Raw genomic sequence first — 17,258 nt, forward strand, 5'->3', positions numbered from 1 at the left:
TGTGTCCCCACCCAAATCTCATCTCAAATTATAATCCCCATAATCCCCACATGTCAAGGGAGGGACCTGGTGGGAGGTGATTGGATCATGGAGGCGCCTTCTCCCATGCTGTTCTTCTGATAGTTAGTGAGTTATCATGAGATCTGATGGTTTTATAAGTGTTTGACATTTCCTCCTACACACTCTCACTCTTTCTTTCCTGCCGCCATGTGAAGAAGGTGCCTGGTTCCCCTTTCGCCATGATTGTAAGTTTCCTGGGGCCTCCCCAGCCATGTGGAACTGTGAGTCAATTAAACCTCTTTCCCTTATAAATTATCCAGTCTCAGGTCATTCTTTATAGCAGTGTAAAAATGGACTAATACACCATAGAAGCAGACAGTAGGTAGTATGGTGGTTCCCAGAGGCTAAGGGATGGGGAGATGTTGGTCAAAGAACACAAAGTTTCAGTGAGACAGCAGAAGTTCTGGATGCTTACCATATAGTATGTTGACTATGGTTAATTATTATGCATTGTATACTTGAAATTGCTAGATCTACATGATCAGATCTACTACAATTAGACCTAGCGCAAATCGACAACAATTGCTACATCTATACTCGAAAACTGCTAGAAAGTAGATCTTAAATATTATCACCACAAAAATGATGTTTGTGAGAGGGATATGCCAACTAGCTTTATTGAATCATTTCACAATGCGTACATATATTCAAATATCACATTGTAAATATATACAATTTTATTTGTCCATGATATCTCCATGGAGCTGGGGGGAAAAAGAGACAAATGCATTTTTAAAAAGGGAAAGTTCCTGACACCAAAATGCATATTTTTGTTCTGGTTAACGTAGAGAGTTAGCCCGTGTCAGGACAATTCAAAATTCAAATTGAGAAATCACCGGAACTCCTATAGGCCAAGTCCTTTCTCTTCTTAATGCCATATTTAACACCTTCATAATTTTTATGATGATATGACTGTTAGACAAACACAATTCTGAAGTAAAACTGTCATTCAGCAGTTTTACTTCAACCTCTCTCCTCTTGTTCAACTCCTGTCAGAAATGACCAAAAACTGGATGGCTTAAAATGATATAAATTTACTCTCACTGTTCTGTAGATGAAAAGTCTGAACTCCAGGTATAGGGGGTAGGGGGCAAGTTCTCTCCCAGGGATCTAGGGGAGTGATATGGTTTGGCTCTGTGTCCCCACCCCAATCTCATCTGGAATTGTAATCCCCACATGTGGAGGGAGGGACCTGGTGGGAGGTGATTGGATCATGGGGGCATTTTCCCCCATGCTGTTCTTGTGATAGTGAGTTCTCATGAGATCTGATGGTTTTATAAGTGATGGGTTTTCTTGTGCACACTTTCTTTCCTGCCACCATGTAAGACGTGCTTGCTTCTCCTTTGCCTTCTGCCATGACTGTAAGTTTCCTGAGGGAAGTTGCCTAGCCATGCTTCCTGTTAAGCCTGTGAGTCAATTAAACCTCTTTTCTTTATAAATTACCCAGTTTCAGGTAGTATCTTTATAGCAGTGTGAGAACGAGGAGGATCCTTTCTAAGGATTCTCCCTAATACAGGGAGGGTCCTTTCTGGCTTCTTCCAGATCCTGGTGGCTGCTGACCATCCTTGGCTTTCGTGGGTTTATTCCCCAGTTTTCAAGGCCGGCATCTTTAAGTCTCTGTTCTGTCTGTATGCCACCTCCTTCCCTGTGTGTGGTCAAATCTCTCTCTGCTTCCCTCTTACAAGAATACATGTGATTGCATTTAGGGCCCACCTGGATGATGCAGGGTATTCTCTCCAAGTCAAGATCCTTACTTCCATTTGCTGAGATTTTTGGCCATATAAGGTTTGGCCATTTAAAGGTTCCAGGAATTAGGATCTGGATCGTGTAGGCCAATTTTTAAATCTACTACAGTAGTTAAGCAGATTTCTATACCGTAGGACATTTTGAAACATTTATTACACTAAATATAATTCATTGAGAATCTCAAGAGGAGGGCTAAGAACTTCCTAAAATTGTTGAATCTTCAACACCCTTCTTCAAGCCTGCTTTAAAAAAATTTATTCTGAGGCTATCATGAGACTAAAGCCTCTAGGAGTGCTTCAGAAAATGTTATCCTATGGATAACTGGGCAACATTTCATATATACAAACTCCTTGTCTAGCACTCAATACCTCACTCGATCCAACCCCATCTGTCATTCCTAGACTTTCTCTTACTATTTTCTTACTTAAAATGTTCACTTTTAGTATGCTCTGATCACTGTTCTCCAAACGCATATTGTGCTCTCCTGCCTCTATTTTTTCTCGTAAGTGAATGACCACTGTATTCGTCCGTTTCCACACTGCTAATAACAACAAACCCAAGACTAGGTAATTTATATAGAAAAAGAGGTTTAATGGACTCACAGTTCCATGTGGCTGGGGAGGCCTCACAATCATGGCAGAAGGTGAGAGAAGAACAAAGGCACGTCCTACATGGAGGCAGGGAGAATGAGAACCAAGCAAAAGGGGAAACCCTTGATAAAATCATCAGATCTTGTAAGACTTATTCACTACCACGAGCACAGGATGGGGCAAACTGCCCCCATGATTCAATTACCTCTCTCTGGGTCCCTCCCATGATGCGTGGGAATTATGGGAGCTACAATTCAAGATGAGATTTGGGTGGGGACACAGCCAAGCCATATCAGCCACCTATCCCCTTCCCCATTGCACCCCTAACTTGCAGCACCGTGACCCCTTTCTCTCTTATTAAGTCCGGGCATTCTCCAAGGCCCAGCTTTCCCCAAGTCTTCCTTAATCCTCCAAGAAAGGATCTCCTCTTTTCTAAATTTTAGCTTCAGTGTTGAGGTACCCTGGGGTCAATAATAATCCAGTATAGAAATGTGCGAATAGTTACTTTTTTTGTTTTACAAGCATCTTCAAAGTCATCCCTTTATTGATTGTGTTGTCTTTGCAATATGGAAACTGGAGCTAAAACAGGGAGTTAAAATTACAGCATAATGTTGGGGTTCCTCCAGGAAGTGGGGCATTTCAGGTTGAACTTCATTTGATACCATGTCTTAGTTTAAAAAAGTGAAAAAGTGGAGTCTGCCGGTGTGCCTCTCTCACTTGGAATCTCATCATCTATTTCCTTCTGATAATTAAGTCTTGTTCAAAGTAGTGTTTAACTTTTTATGTCAGACTCACGGGTATGGCTCCTGTTTTGTAACTTACCTCCTCCCCCCCTCCCTCATGGTGCCTACTGATAAATACTTAGTGACTACTTGGTTATTTCCAATTTATTAAAAAAACAGATTTTTTAAAAGAGAATGCAAGGAAGAATCATGTAAAATAATTCTGATGAATGCAACTCTCGATTTACTCAAAGAAAGATCTCGTTCTTCCTTGATGGCCCTAGAGTAACATTTCCAAATCCAACATGAGAAAATAATGAGAAAACCTCCATGGGAGAGATTAGAGATGGGTCTGAAACCTTTCCTCTTATTAAAGCCAAGGAAACAGGGTGGGGAACACACAGAGGCAGAGAGTAGTCTAGATTTTTTTCTTAAATCCAGACTCGTATTGTCCTTTTCACATCTTACTGAGAGAGTTCTTGTTAAGAATGCGTGGTGGAAGAAGGGACTGCAAAGGCTTGTCCCTGGGGTGTGGGGACTTAGCGACTCTTAGGAGAAAATAATTTTGGGAAGGAGATTATTGAAGAGTCAGGGCACAGTGGCCTCTGGGTTTAAATGGACACTTCTGAGTGTGAGAGGTATAATCTGAATTAAATAAATCTCTACTAAGAAAAATATCCCTAGCAACTAAGCAGGGAATGATATTTGGTTTGGGTTTGACTTCAGGCAATCAAAAGTGTGCTTTATCTCCCTGAATTCTGTGAGCTGGACTGTGTGAGTCCAGGAAGCAATCACCATCTATATCCCCATCTGTCCAAGGGGGAGTGTATGGTACCTGGAGGGAAGCACTTGCATATTTAGCAGGAAAGATCACTGGTATTTAGCAATGAAACCCACAGGTATACTCTGGCAACAGTGAGATTTCAGGTGTAAGGTGCAGTGTTACTTGTCAGAATAAACGTACTGCAGGTAGCAAACACCACATATCCAAATCCCATAAGTAGTAGAAATCGGTCAACAATAATTTTTTAGTACCTAATGGAAATTTATAAAATCATAGAGTGACATCATAACCCTTGGGTTTTTTTTTTTTTTAACCTGAATCTTTAAAAGGGTTGAATACAGTACAAGGTGATAAAACTCAACAATATGAATATTATTATAATGGACTTGAGTTGAGAATAGTACGTAAAACAAGGTATGGAAGATAACGATAATTTGTCATTTTCACCTTTGTTTGAGTGCCTGATATGGGACAGTTGCTATGTTACATGTTTTATATGCATTATATATTAGTTTTCAATATATGAATATATTATCTCTCTCTCAGCTTTCAGTGTACCTATTAGTTTATATACACAGGGAACATATTCAAATGCAGTTATACATATTTATATATGTATAAATATACATATTAGCACACACGTACACACACCTATTAGCTTTGTGTATATTATGAAAACCCAGGTGGGGAGCTGGTATGATCAGTGGCAGAAACTCGGACCAGAGGGGTTAAGTGAGTTGCCTGCAGCCTCACAGCTAGGAAGTGGCTGGGCCACAGTTAGATCAGCTCTGTCTGTCTCTTAAGGCCACACTGACGTGCCTCACCTGATAAGCACTACACCCTCTGTTGACGGCAGGGATGTTGTGCTAATTGTGGAGACACCTTTATGAATGCAATTCTGGGCTGCAGAGAAATTCTGAGTCAATATTTAAACATGTAGATATCCCCAACCCCCAACACCTTTGAGCCTGAAATGTCATATCTTGTGATAAAGGTGACATGGAATCAGGAAAGCACACCGGGATGTAGGCGGTGATGTTTTTATTGCTGAACATCCCGGACGCCTTGACTTTCTCCTCTCTAGGAAGCCATCGAGGAGGTGGCTTTCTCCCACTGGTGCCATCCACCTTCATCCGAGTTTAATTCCCTGCAGCACTGGAAGCCAGGGTGCTTCCCCGGCCTGCTTCCCTTCCCCAGCTGAATTCAGGGAGCCTGTGGGCTGTCCCAGCTCACACACCTGTCACCAGGGAGAAGGGCAGACCTGGGAGCTGGGGGGTGATGGATGGATTCTTGATGAAAAGTCCCTGAAGAGATCAGTTCCCTTTCGGTGACAAAGTAACATGAGGCAAAGAGGGCTGCATGAGGTGAAAAGCAAATTCCTCAAAGCAGGTGTTTGCATCAGTCCTGGTCTGGGAGAGGCCCATGGCTCTGCGTGGCAGGCCGTCCTCCGCACCCTCGTAGCTGCGCTCTGCGGAGTTTGAGCCTTTAAAATTCAATGTTCTGCTGCTCCCTCTGACCATCTGCTCACTCAATTTCCAGAGCTGAGGCTCGGCGCTTCCTAAACATGCTGCCTTCTCCCCAGCTGTGGACTGTCCATGCTTCCCTGATGAGTTAGCCATCTACCCTGTACCCTCCAGGCTGTCTACCCTAGACCCTCCAGCTTTGCTCTTGGCCACACATCTGGGCATCTCTTCCAAATGGTCATTTGTTTGCAGGTCCCCTCTCTTTGCTCTCTGAGGGCGCAGGGAAAGGCTGGCACCCCAAAGTCCAGCCATGCAGCCTAACCCAGGGACTGTGCCATCCTGGGGGAGACTTCCTCTCCTGTTGCCCTCTGCCTTGCCTGGGTAGAACCTGCTGTTACCAGAGGTTGATGGGAGGATGAGCAGAAGTGGGAGTGGCGGGAGGTGGGAGATGGAGCCCGAGCTGGGGGTGGAGGTGGTGGGAGGGAGGAGCGAGCTCTTGGAGCCAGGTGGCAGCTTGTGGGAGGAGGGCGGGAGGGACAGTGAGACACAGTGAGATGGGGTGGCAGTTGGTGGGAGGCGGGGAAGGCGAGCGGAGGAAGCGTGAGGCAAGAGAGTTTAAAAATGTGTTTATTTACTTTTCTACTTTGGGCTGGAGCAAAGGCAAGTGGGGGTAGGTGCCTTTCATGTTCCCTCTGGGAGCTGGGGGCCTCCAGCTTTGGAGAGGTGCTTCTGCACTTGGGTTTGGTTGGGGCTCCTGGATGTCACCTGGGCACCCCATTGGCTTGGAAGGGGCTGGGAACACATCCCGCTGCTGGGTGTGTGGGGGCTGGGGGACAGTGATGGAGACAGAGGCAGAGGTGTGTGGAGTTGTGGCCACAGTGATGGTGGTGGCTGCCTGGCTCAGGCCTCTGTGTCTGAGTTGCCAAGCTGGGCTGGTAATGCAGTGACTCATGTCGTGAACAGCTGCTTTGCCTGTGATTACTTTCTGTAAGAGGAGTGGCAAATGAGGAAGGCCAAAGTCCCTGTGAACCCATGCGAGAGAGGAAGACACTGGAGTGAAATGCTCCATGGAGGCTTTGCCCACGCAGGGGTGCCCCCCAGATGGGGGCAAATGGAACCAAGTGAAAAGGTCCATAGCTGCCCCAGAGCCAGACTTTCCATTACCAATCACTTGGAAAGGCAAAATGAGTGAGAAAAATTATTATTGAGGAAGTCATCGGGCAGGCCCTGAAACCTGCTGTTGTTCTGGGAGAAAATGGCCAGCTCTGCTCAGAACCAGGGTCCCCGCCTCCTCCACCTGCCCACTTCCCTGCTCCCCTGTGTCTGTCAGTCCCCAAGGCAGTGGTATTTCCAACTCTCCCCTGCAACACCATCACGATGGAAAAATCACTGCATCTTTCTGAGCCTCAATCAGATCATCAATTAAATAGAGATTCTCATGTCTGAATTGTCTCCAGTCAGGTGGCTGACCAGACAGACTCTCCTGGTGGCTTCCAGGAGTGGTTCAGGTTGATCATCCCAGTGTTAGGCAAGTGGAAGGTGGGAGGCCGTAGCCTGGAGACCACAGGCCCAGGGAGGGTCTGAGACTGACTAGCAAATCCTGCCATTACTGCAGAAGAATAAATGCCTGGGTCTCAGCCATCCCATTACTGGGTATATACCCAAAGGATTATAAATCATGCTGCTATAAAGACACATGCACACGTATGTTTGTTGCGGCACTATTCACAATAGCAAAGACTTGGAACCAACCCAAATGTCCAACAATGATAGACTGGATTAAGAAAATGTGGCCCATATACACCATGGAATACTATGCAGCCATAAAAAATGATGAGTTCATGTCCTTTGTAGGGACATGGATGAAACTGGAAACCATCATTCTCAGCAAACTATCGCAAGGACAAAAAACCAAACACCGCATGTTCTCACTCATAGATGGGAATTGAACAACGAGAACACATGGACACAGGAAGGGGAACATCACACTCCGGGGACTGTTGTGGGGTGGGGGGGAGGGGGGAGGGATAGCATTAGGAGATATACCTAATGCTAAATGGCGAGTTAATGGGTGCAGCACACCAGCATGGCACATGTATACATATGTAACAAACCTGCACATTGTGCACATGTACCGTAAAACAAAGTATAAAAAAAAAAAAGAATAAATGCCTGGGTCTGTTGGGCCGTCCTCTTCCTTCCCGGTTTCATCTACAGCATTGATTTTCAACTACTCCGGGTGACTTTGCTCCCCCAGGGAAAATTTAGACATGTCTGAAGTCACCTTGTTGTCATACCTAGAGGGAGGGTGCTACTGGCCTCCAGTGGGTTGAGGTCAAGTCAATCATCCTACAATTCACATCAAGAATTACACAGCTGCCAGATCTCACTGGTGGCCAAGTTGAGAAAGCCCAGTTCATTCCTTCCCAGTGCCAGGGAGAAGGTGTGGGCATCAGAGAGGTGAGTTTCTTACCAACCAAGTAAGGGACATTCATCAGAAGGTGAGGGGCAACGTGATTTCCAAGATAGCAGAAAGAAAGGAGATGAATTTGAGATAACAATTCTAGCCCCATTTCAATTTGCACAAAGACCAGTAATAACTTACAGGAATGTCACGCGGGATGGTTCTAAAATTTTGCTGTTTTGCAAACCCCTGCATGTTTGTACCAGTGAAATGCTTTAAGCCACATGCTCATTCTGGATATGGCAAGGGAGGGAATTGCATTCTTATTTGGAAATGGCTGTTAGGGGGAAGGTCCTGGGCAGTGAGCGCAGGAGGCAGCAAATAAAAACCACAGGATCAAGAAAGTCCCACCCTGAGGGACGTGTGGGAGGGAGAAGAAGGGAGAGCAGGCAAGGCGGGAAGCCCACCCTGCATGGAGATGTGGCTCAGCCCTTCTAGTCCATTTCAGCCCTGTCAGCCCCAGAGGTAGGTAGGATCTCTGATTCCAACTGAACATGCCTGTAATCTCAACCAGGAAGCAATTATCCTTGAGTTTAAAAGATGTTTTCCAGTAAGGACAAACGTATCTCACAGTGAAAAAATACCAGCTTTTCAGAGAAGCACAGACAGGGAAGAGCCTACTGGCTTGCTTTTGCTTTCAATCAAAGGATGCTTTTCTGCCTAATGGTGGGACTGAAATGATACATTGTACAGGGACTGCACTAATGTGATGAAGAAGCATAAACGAAGTTTCTGCTGCTGCTCCCAGCCAGCCCTTCTTAGTATCCACTGAGTGCCTCACTCCCCTGGTCCTGCAGGTAACCCAGCAATGAATAACAAAAGAGAGGCTGAATCCCTCAGTTACAAGTTGAGAAGACAGGAGGCAATTTGGCAAGCGTGAGCAGACAGGGGTGGTGAAGGAGTGTGATCTAGCTCCTGGAGCCATAGGAGAGCATGAAAACCCGCCTCTAGGTTGGCCTTCAGGACCTGTTCCCAGAAGCACATGCAGATTGGTAAGGGAATGACTGCTTCTGTTAGTACCTGTGCTGGCAACTCAAAACCTGCACCTGCCTCCAGTCCTGTAGCTCACCTAGCTCAGCTCACCCTGCAAGAGGGGCCCATGGTCCCAGGGCAAAGGAGGCAGGGGAATGCGCAAGGAGGGGAAGTGGAGAATTGTCAGAAGGCGGTCTTGCGGGGAGAGACTGGGCAGCCATAGTGATACCTGCCCACTATGGAAGAGGAAGGCAAATGAGAAGGGAGGTTTTGGAGAGATGAAAGGCAGTAGAGGGAAGTAAGTACCATTCTGCAGGGACAGTAGAAGGCACACTGATGGACAGCTAAGGGGGACGGAGTCCCTGTGGGACTTTAAGAAGACTCCAAACCTCCTTTATAAAGGAAACGTTGCCTCTGGTAGGGACATAGCCATGTTTTCCTGGGTGGTTGTCACTGCAGAGCTCATTAGACAATAATCAGAAATAAAACATCACAGCCATGTCTTAAAGTATGTAATGGCAGGAACTGAGTTGTCAAGAGTAATGAGTTTAAGTCAAGTTACTTTTGAGATGATGCTATAACTACCTGTGTGAGTGTGAACCTGAGATAAGGATCTTAGTATTTAAAGTTCCTAAATTTCATTTGTAGGGAGAAAGTGCGTTTTAAAAATCACCATCTAGTGGGCCTGGAGTAGCTTTTGTCCCGGGGGATAAAGGGTCATTTAGCACCTTAAAGGCCATATATGATGAACAGCTCTGCCCCGCGTGAGATGACACAACGTCTTCCTCGGTCCTTAACTCCCAGCCCAGCTACAGCATCTACAGAATCTACAGGATTCTCCCATTGTCAGGAACCCTGGGACCTCCGGATGAATGGGCTCCCATCTAGAATTCTGACACCTGCTTTCCTGGGCTCTTTGTCTTGGTTGCTGGGACCCAGGCTTTGTCTTTGTAAGGAGGTGGTTCTGGAGCCATGGGGCAGTCATCTGCTCTCTGATGGTCAACTCAGGTTTTCCCCATGCCCATCCTGGCCTGTCTGTCCTCAGGTCCCTGCCTCACCCTTAACCTGCTCAGCTCTGTATCTGGTGGGGGGCGGGGAAGCTCTGTCAGCTGACATCCAGATGGGCTTAGCCAGTGGGGGCTCCACTGGAAGCCTGGAGGTCGGTGGGAAGGGAGAACCAAGGTATTTCTTTCCCTCTCTGTGGCCTATAGAGGCGTCTCTGGCAGTGACCATACCTCCTGCATGGCTCAAGCTTTCATCAGACAGGTAGGCTGTAGTTCCAATTCTGTCGCCCCTTTCCATCCCTCTGACCTAGAGGTAGTGGTGGTCCCCAGCCATTGCTGAGAGTAGATTATCTCCCTGTCCCCCAGTCTGGCTTCTCAGCATTTCTTTTCTTTTTTTTTTTTGAGATGGAGTTTCACTCTTGTTGCCCAGGCTGGAGTGCAATGGCGCGATCTTGGCTAACTGCAACCTCCACCTCCCGGGTTCAAGCAGTTCTCCTGCCTCAGCCTCCAGAATAACTGGGATTACAGGTGTGTGCCAACATGCCCAGCTAATTTTTGTATTTTTAGTGGAGACGGGGTTTCACCATGTTGGCCAGGCTGGTCTCGAACTCCTGACCTCAGGTGACCCACCCGCCTCGGCCTCCCAAAGTGCTGGGATTACAGGCATGAACCACTGCACCCGGCTGACTTCTCGGAATTTCTAGCATGCAGTTCAGCCCCTCTGTCCTCTGGTGACCATACATCCTCCTTCCAAACACAGAGTGGAATTGTGCCCCCTCCATCTTGGAAGTTAGGCGAGGTTATTGACTTGCTTTGGCTAATGCAATCAGAGCAGAAGTGACATTGTGTCATGTGTCACTTCTGGATGGAATTTTAAGATGCAGTGTCAATATGCCATGTGCTCTTCCCCACCATGGCCATGGATGTGAAAACACAGGTGGAGATGCAGCCTCCGAGACTTGGGGGTCCCAGGGTGACCCTAACATGTCCAGTTCATGGCTGACCAGTGTGGACAAGTGGCATAAAGGAGAAATAAACGTGTGTGCATATGCATGTATGTTCAGCCACAGAGACGTTTTTGTTATTGCAACATAACTCAGCCTCATGCCACTGATATACACACACCTGCCCTATTTGTATCCTAGAGAGTAGGGAGTTCTTTCCCAAAAGGCACACTGACTGTGGACCAAAAATAACTCCAAACAACTGAAGCCTGTGCCTACCAATGGAAAACCCTAAACTCAATATATTTGCATTTGAACCAATTGTAACAGCTTATCAAATGACTCCTTCTACCATCTGCATTTCCAGCCCTGGGGTGTCTCGAAAGCTTCGCCAAGCCTCTCCCCTAAGCTCAAAGTCCTTTCTTGTCCTCTACTACATCCCACTGGTCACCACCTCTTTAATTCATTTCAGATCCACTCTTGTCTAGGTCCCCAGAGGCTCTCAGCTCATGTGGTGTGCCAGCTCCTGGATTCTTTCGTCCATGTATGCCCAACCTGCAATCCACACCATGAAGCCTTAGTGGATTCCTTCTAAAATGCTGATCTTCTTTGAAACCTTCAGCACTGCCCCATTACCCACAAGAAAAACCCAAGCCACACACAGGCCCTTTTATAATCTGACCCCTCCTATCTGCCCAGTCATGTGCTATCAATGCTTTGCTCTTCCCCCACCTCTGTCCTCCCGCATGACGTTCTAGCACTTATAGTCCCATTGGCTGCCTGGTGGAACCCTGATCATCCTTTGGGTGCCTTTTTGATGCAGGAGCACACTGGGGTCTGTAAAAGGAAAGCCTCGTGGCCTGCACCTGCAAGCTGCAGCGACTTACAGGATGCCTCTGCAAGAGCGCATGCCACGTGTCATAGCTGTTACTCTCCTGTCTTTGCCCCCAAATGTTGCGCCTGCTGCAGGCAGGAACCCCATCTTTTTGTCTTTCTGTGCCTTAACACAATGCCAGAGCTATAATAACCACCCCATAAAAAAGGGAATAAATGATTAAAAACCACTCTGCTTTAATTGAGCTAATTTAATGTGTGGTGACTGTAATTGGTTCTCTGTCTTCATTTCATCTGACACAACAGCATTTCAAATCTGTACTAAATTTGAGCTGTTTCTTTAGTCATAGGAGGAATTCCCTCTATATCAAAGCAGACAGCCAAGACCTCTGAACCCCTCACAGAGCAGGTCCTTGACTCTTTGCAGAAAAAGAAACCATAGTCTTTTTGCCTCTTTCTGGCTGGATGAAGATTCAGCCCCTGGAGCTACTCAGAATAAAGCTGCTGCTTGGTTATTTATTTGGAAATGATGAGTACCTCTTCTCTGCTCCATGTGGATGTGTTATGGTGGTGATTTCAAGGTGGACCATGCCCAAAGGGATGGCTGGGGTAGAATGGCTCAGGAGGACAACCCCTAGGGATGCTCTGGCTGCAAAGGAAAAGTGGGGAGTGGGCATGCCTGAGAGAGACTGGCAGGATAGAGACAGAGAGCAAGAGGAAGCCAGCTCCTTCTGCCAAGATGCAGAGAGAGCCACAGGTAGCTCAGGCGGCCCCCACTTACTGACGCAGTAATGCATGGCAGACACACAACTGATGCAGAGAAGGGGACAGAAGTGTGATTTCAGCTTGCCAGCAGAACCCTGAGGTGGGGAGGGGGCGTCCTAGGGAAGGGAGCCTGCAGCCAGGAGAAGACATCAGGGCCAAGTCCACTGCCTGTTCAACTCTTGCAACTCCAACACCATGCACAAGACCAGATATCTGATTACAATTTAAATATCAATGAAGCCATGTGGCAAGACTTCCTGCACTATATTTGATGCATTCCCAGGACCTCCAAGGTTGGAGGGCAGTGATGTGTCAGCAGACAATGACCATGAAGAAAATTACCTTTGGAAATTTATGTAAGAACAGCCTGCAAAGTATTTCATGCAGACCATGATTCAGAGCTTTCGGGCTATTTGCCTGCCTCTGGACATCTCCAATTTGTCATCATCTGAGAGGCCAGGACAGAGTCTACTAGGCTGTGTGACCTCTGATGATGGCACGGTTTGGGTCACTGCATGCCTGTCTTTAGACAATATTGGGAGCCTCCACTAGAATCAGGCTTTCAGTTTCATTTCAGTCAGTGGGTGTAGTGGTAAAGTGCTGGTTAGCAGTGAGCAAGCTGAGTCACCCTAACCCTAACCTTAACCCTAACCCTCCAGTGTGGGTTTTCTGGTTGCCCCATTTGGAATGGGCTTCTGGTAGTCTAAGTATGAAAATATCCATTGTGAAGATGCAAATAGAGATTAACATTTCAAAGGGTAGTGTTAAAAAATTGGCAGCCCACTTTGTGATGCAATCTATCCATCTGACAAAGGGCTAATATCCAGAATCTACAAATAACTTAAACAAAATTTACAAGAAAAAAACAAACAACCCCATCAAAAAGTGGGTGAAGGATATGAACAGACACTTGTCAAAAGAAGACATTTATGCAGCCAACAAACATATGAAAAAATGCTCATCATCACTGGTCATTAGAGAAATGCAAATCAAAACCACAATGAGATACCATCTCAAGCCAGTTAGAATGGCGATCATTAAAAAGTCAGGAAACAACAGATGCTAGAGAGGATGTGGAGAAGTAGGAACACTTTTACACTGTTGGTGGGAGTGTAAATTAGTACAGCCATTGTGGAAGACAGAGTGGCGATTCCTCAAGGATCTAGAACCAGAAACACCATTTGACCCAGCAATCCCATTACTGGGTATATACCCAAAGGATTATAAATCATTCTACTATAAAGCCACATGCACACACAAGTTTATTGTGGCACTGTTCACAATAGCAAAGACTTGGAACCAACCCAAATGCCCATCAATGATAGACTGGATAAAGAAAATGTGGCACATATACACCATGGAATACTATGCAGCCATAAAAAAGGATGAGTTCACGTCCTTTGCAGGGACATGGGTGAAGCTGGAAACTATCATTCTCAGCAAACTAACATAAGAACAGAAAACCAAACACTGCATGTACTCACTCATAGGTGGAAGTTGAACAATGAGAACACACGGACACAGGGAGGGGAACATAACATACCAGGGCCTGTCAGGGGTTGGGGGGCCAGAGGAGGGATAACATTAGGAGAAATACCTAATGTAGATGATGGGTTGATGGGTGCAGCAAACCACCATGGCATGTGTATACCTATGTAACAAACCTGCACGTTCTGCACATGTATCCCAGAACTTAAAGTATTATATATAAAAAAAATTAAAGAAAATTGGCAGCCTTTGGAAGGTTGAAAGTTCACAGGCTGTGAACTGCCACACTTAGTTTGCTAATTTTTAGACCCCATGGAACCTCTCTCTGTTAAAATCTCTCCCTCTTTGCCTACCTGTCTTGTCTTTGCTCCTTGTAATTCTGTCTTAGTCCTCCTTAATACCCCCTTCTCTTGGGCTTTCCTCATATACCATACACATATTTTCTCTATGCTTTGTGCGTGTTTTTGTTGTTTCTCTATCTCTTCTTCTACATCTACTTTTCTTCCTTTCTCCATTTTTTTCTTATCCTTACCATGCCCGTCCTCGTTTCAATAATGTAAAATATTTTAAAGTATTTTTAATTTATTAAATAAAGTTGCTGTAATTTTTTTCACAGCAAAGTCCTCAGAAAAATAAAGGTGGTTTTAATCAAACATTTAAAATTTGCTAATGTTAATCAAACATTTAAAATCTATCTCTTGCTTGCCCTTAAAAAAATGATCAAAGTTGACTTTTTGGAGGTGGTCGATGAATGGCACGTAGCGGAAAGAAATGCACCTCTTCCCTGCTCTAGAAGAAGAAGACATTCCTTTCCCATTGTGGTATTTGCTTAGCCATTATGTGGCTAGCCATTTGCTAGCATGTGGACACCTAGGGTGATGGGAGAAGAATCTCTATCCAGTTCTAGTTAAACATAGAGATGTTCTAGTAACCAGATGGTTTTTGCTTGGCAGTTTAACAAGCAAAGTGTTTACTGGCTTTGGAAACCCATTCATAGCATTGTGTTTTGGGTATTCACGGTTCTGTCTGTTTTTTTTTTTCTTCCAGAGTGTGGCCATGGTTTATGTTCCCATCAATTTTACTGTGTGGTAATTATATGTTAATTCTTTGCTCAGCCTACTGATAGAATATCCTTACCTAATTATGTATTTCATTGTAGATTTCTATGTAAAATAAGTGTGTGGTATATTTAATTAGTCATGAGTTTAATTTAAATGAAATGTTTGGTACGTTGACCACATGATTAGCATTTTGTAGCATCTACAGAAGTTGCCTCACATCTTATATATTTTATAATATGCTGTATCTTTGTAAGGACCAATAAACTTGGACATTGGGTATGACTCTAAGGTCTGTTCTCAACTTTTAAATTTCCTTATGCATTGAGAAACATTCATGCAATCTTTTTCATAATGACAGAGCACATTAGAAGAATGGGTGCACCCAGTCATCAACCCAAGGATTTGGAATTCAACTTTGATAGAATCCTCTTATGACAGTTGATTCACAGACCAAAATCATTAGAAATATTGTCCAGCCAAACCTGAAACCTAAAACCAATAAATCGATAGTCAGGTAAAGAGCTCTTATTTAAATGTATCTGGAAACCAATATAGATGGAAAAATAAAAATAGCTTCATCAGAAATATTAATCAGTACGGTACCCTTACAATTCAGTCAGGTGAGTTAAAAATAATATTCACTGAACCAGAGTATCAATTTCTAACAGAAGCCTTGGGAAAACTGTTAGCATCATAACTTACATGCAACACCATCTGATTTAATTCACCCAGACACCTGAGACTCCGTTCATGGACAATGATGCTTAGGTTCTAAGCCACTGATCCTCCTGTCATTTAGCGAACGTGTTGGTGAATTTGGACTTAAAGATTAGAAAGAAATCTGCTCATGTGCTGTGGATTGTGAATTAGTTGATAAGGCCCACGGATCCACTGTATATTTGGACAATACAGGCTGGTCCATTTTGTAATGGCACTGGCCACACTCTTTCATTCCAGGTCTGAGAAGAGCACATTTCATCACTTTAGGATGCTTTCACTTACAGAGAACCAGTGATATGATTTGGCTCTGTGTCCCCATGCAAATCTCATATTGAATTGTAACCCCCAATGTTGGAGGTGGGGCCTGGTGAGAGATGATTGGATCACGGGGGTGGATTTCCCCTTCAGTGCTGCTCTAGTGATAGTGAGTGAGTGCTCGAGAGATCTGGTTGTTTAAAAGTGTATGGAACCCCCCCCCCCACTTCCTCCTGTTCTGGCCATGTGACATGCCTGCTCCTTCTTTGCCCTTCACCATGATTGTAAGTTTCCTGGGGCCTCCCCAGAAGCGGATTAGATGCCAGCACCATGCTTCCTGTACAGCCTGTGGAAGTGTGGAGCTAATGAAACCTCTTCTCTTTATCAATTACCCAGTCTCGGGTAATTCTTTATAGCAGTGCAAGAATGGACTAATACAACCAGTTTGGGGTTTTTCAAACCAAGTTGTAAATTCTTTTAACATTTCAGTTTGCAAGACTACAGGTGGAAAAAAAGGACGGAGCAGAGAGCATGGCAGGAGATGATACAGAAATAAGAGCAGAGGAGAGGGGTGTCAGTGCTAAAGGGATTTTTTTCTTTACCCAGTCCTTTCATCACAGTGAAATTAGCACGTGTTCAAGACTTACTTAAAATTACACAGAGGTTTGGGGTCAGGAATGAAAGGAAATCAATGTAAATAACTTTTTAACGTTATATTTTCTTGGTATGGGTGGATATTTTGGAATAAAGGTTCACTTACTATGCTACAGAGGAAGACCTGTATTTAATAGTCTCATGATTAGAGGAGGAGGAAGGTGCACAATTAAATGTGGGCAACATTAATCGTTAATTTTTACAGGCCAAATTTAATAAGGTGTTCATGGAGAAGTGTTCGTAAGCCTCCATTGTAACTTTCCGTATGAAATCTATCACCAGGAGAAATTTCCATTTTTCAAAGGAAAAAAATGCCTTGTATTTCATATTCATGTGGTCTTTAATAATTAGACTTCATCATAGAAAACTGCATTTCTCCTTTGAAGAAGGCTTTACTCTAATAAATTCCACTTTCCTTTTTTTATTTTTATTTATTTATTTTGAGACCAGGTCTTGCTCTGTTGCCCAGGCTAGAGTACACCTGGCTCACTTCAACCTCCACCTCCCGGGTTCAAGTGATTATCCTGCCTCAGCTTCCAAACAGCCATAATAGAGATTGCAGGCATGCACCACCATGCTCAGCTTATTTTTGTATTTTTAATAGAACAGGGTTTCACCATATTAGCCAAGCTGATCTTGAACTCCTGACCTCAAGTGATCTGCCCACCTCAGCCTCCCAAAGTGCTAGGATCACAGGCATGAGCCACCGTGCCCAGCCCCCTTTCCTCTTAA

The 17,258-nt window shown here is 44.8% G+C and overlaps 1 protein-coding gene across 1 annotated transcript in view; it reads right to left on the reverse strand.

The window, feature by feature from the left end:
* KCNJ6 (potassium inwardly rectifying channel subfamily J member 6) overlaps positions 1–17,258 on the reverse strand; it is a 300,315-nt gene that overhangs the window by 202,252 nt on the left and 80,805 nt on the right. The window lies entirely within an intron of this gene.

Source organism: Pongo pygmaeus, chromosome 22, assembly GCF_028885625.2.
Source record: "Pongo pygmaeus isolate AG05252 chromosome 22, NHGRI_mPonPyg2-v2.0_pri, whole genome shotgun sequence".
Taxonomy (NCBI): domain Eukaryota; kingdom Metazoa; phylum Chordata; class Mammalia; order Primates; family Hominidae; genus Pongo; species Pongo pygmaeus.